The sequence below is a fragment of the Gossypium arboreum genome, chromosome 1 (assembly GCF_025698485.1).
Source record: "Gossypium arboreum isolate Shixiya-1 chromosome 1, ASM2569848v2, whole genome shotgun sequence".
In the NCBI taxonomy this organism is placed as follows: Eukaryota; Viridiplantae; Streptophyta; class Magnoliopsida; order Malvales; family Malvaceae; genus Gossypium; species Gossypium arboreum.
This window is the reverse complement of record NC_069070.1, coordinates 18715552-18718454: the sequence shown is the minus strand read 5'-3', so window position 1 is coordinate 18718454 and position 2903 is coordinate 18715552. Positions and strand designations below refer to the sequence as shown.

The window sequence follows — 2903 nt, the reverse complement described above, 5'->3', positions numbered from 1 at the left end:
TTATGTGTTCTTAATTCTTGTTTTAATATTCCAGGATATTGATTCCAGTTAACACGCTTATTCAGAGGAGCAAAAGTCCCTGTCTAAGAGTAAATTTGTCGTAATTAAGCGGAGTTGATTGTAGGCCTAGAGATAGGATGACAAGATTTTGCAGAATTATGGTGAAACCTAATAAGGAAGTCTATAGATCGAGTTAATGCAAAACTAGGGTGTTAATTAGAAAGAGATTTCAATTAATCAACCTAGGGTTAGACGTTGTTAGTCTCGAGAGAGATAATAATATAACTTAGGGATTTCTACGGATCAAGTTAAATGAATAAATCATCTGATTCAGAGTTAAATAACAAGTGAAGTCTAGGTGGATTTTTCCTTGGATATTGTCTTAATCAATCGAGTTTTCCCAAAAGCTTTTCCCTAATTTTCTCTCTATGCACCCTTAGTTTAGTTAATTAGTTTAGATAAACAAATCCCTTAATTTTTAGGCTAGATAATAAAAAGAAAGTAATTACTAGTACTCTTGGTTCCTTTGGGTTTGACAATCCGGTCTTGCTAAAGCTATACTACTGTTCGATAGGTACACTTGCCTTCATTGTGATAATAGTTAGTTTCAAGAACGATTAATTATAAATTTTTAAAACCTGTCGCGAATATCACGTATCAAGTTTTTGGCGCCATTGTCGGGGAACTAAGATATTAGGAACACTCAATTTTTATTACTTTAGCCATTTTACTTTATTTGCAATTTAAATTTTTATTTTCTTTTCTAATTTTCTCTTTTATTCGCTTCTAGCAGGTTTTTTATAGTGTATGACTAGAAGAAACCCGTTGGGACCATTACTTTTTGATAGTGAGATCGATCGCACAGCTCGCAGAAACCGAAGAGAAATAAGGCAAAGCTTAAGATACACAGAGGAAGAGCAAGAGGCAAACCACAACTGAGGAGATGGCTGAAAATCAGGAAAATCCGCTACCTCCTGCGATCACCGCTGATCCAGTAAATCAGAATCATGCTCCACGCACTATGTATGATTATGCTAAACTGAATTTAATAGAAACTTAGTCAAGTATAGTTAGAACTGCTATTACTGCAAATAATTTTGAACTGAAACCTAACACAATTCAAATGATACAGCAATTTGTTCAGTTTGATGTTTGCAGGATGAGGATCCAAACACTCACTTGACGAATTTTCTGGAACTCTATGACATATTTAAAATCAATGGCATCTCTGATGATGCCATTCATCTTCGGCTATTTCCCTTTTCATTAAGGAATAAGGCTAAATAGTGGTTGAACTCGTTACTAAGAGGGTCAATCACTACTTGGGAACAAATGACCGAAAAGTTTTTACTAAAATATTTTTCGCCGGCTAAAATGGATAAAGTAAGGAATGATATCTCTTCTTTGGTGCAGATGGATCTAGAAACACTCTACGATGCATGGGAGAGATACAAGGATTTTTTGAGAAGGTGCCCTCACAATGGGTTACCACACTGGCAACAGGATCAAACTTTTCACAATGGCCTGAATCCTTCAACTAGACAGATGGTTGACGTAGCTGCTAGAGGGACTATCAATAATAAGACACTTGAGAATGCTTACGAATTCATTAAAGAGATGTCACTGAATAACTATCATTGGCAAGTCATGAGGACAAAGTTGACGAAAGCACCCAGTGTTTTCAACCTCGATTCGGTCACCATGCTCTCTAATCAGGTAGAACTTTTGAATAGAAAAATTGATGATTTTCTTGGTTCTTCACAGGTTCACCCAGTAATGTAATGCAATACAAGTGGAGGAGAAACGAGCAATTCAGAATGCCCACCTTATGGCCACAACATGGACAACGAACAATTAAATTATATGGGTAATAATCTTTGACCTCAAAATAAACCCTATAGTAACACTTACAATGCAGGATGGAGGAACCACCCAAATTTCTCATAGGGAGGCCAAGGGAATCAGAGACCACCACCACCTTCAGGCTTCCAACAACCATCTTACTAACAAGAGAAAAAGCTGAACCTTGAGGAGATGTTAACAAAATTCATCTCGGTGTCAGAAACTCATTTTCAGAATACCGAGACAGCACTTAAGAATCAACAAGCGTCGATCCAAGGGCTCGAAACTCAGATAGGATAGCTCGCCAAACTAATTTCTGAAAGACTACTAGGAAGTCTACCTAGTAACACCGAACCCAATCCAAAAGAGCATGTGAAAATAGTTACACTATGGAGTGGGAAAGTGTTAGCTGAATCTGAAAAGAAGCCACCACAATAAGCTGATAGAAAAGAGGTAGAACCCGAAAACAATGAAAATCTAATGCCAAAAGAATATAAACCACCAGTCCCATACCCATCAAAGTTGAATAAAGACCGTATGGATGCACAATTCGGTAAATTTCTTAAACTTTTTAAACAACTGCCTATTAACTTACCTTTTGTTAAAGCTATATCGCAGATGCCTACATATGCAAAATTTTTAAAGGAGCTTCTAACAAACAAAAGGAAGCTTGAAGACTTATCTACAGTGGAACTTAATGAGGAATGCTCAGCCATACTCCAAAATAAACTACCAACCAAACTAAAAGATCCAGGAAGTTTTACTATTCCCTGCTTAATTGGTAGTTTGAATGTTAATAAAGCACTAGTTGATTTAGGCACCAGCATTAATTTGATGCCATATAATATGTTTAAGCAACTTGGTCATGGGGAACCTAAACCCATTAGGATGAGTATTCCATTAGCTGATAGATCTGTTAAATATCCTAGGGGAATTATGGAGGACGTACTTGTAAAATTAGATAAATTTATATTCCCTATTGATTTCATTGTGCTTAACATGGATAAGGGTGTTGAAATGCCTTTAATATTAGGTCACCCATTTTTAGCCATTGCTAGGGC

The 2903-nt window shown here is 36.5% G+C and overlaps 1 non-coding gene across 1 annotated transcript; it reads right to left on the bottom strand.

Moving 5' to 3' along the window:
* Positions 1–1380: 1380 nt before the first annotated feature.
* Positions 1381–1487, bottom strand: LOC128281958 (small nucleolar RNA R71). The gene has a single exon (XR_008272252.1). It is a non-coding gene; the product is annotated as a small nucleolar RNA R71 (small nucleolar RNA).
* Positions 1488–2903: the final 1416 nt, after the last annotated feature.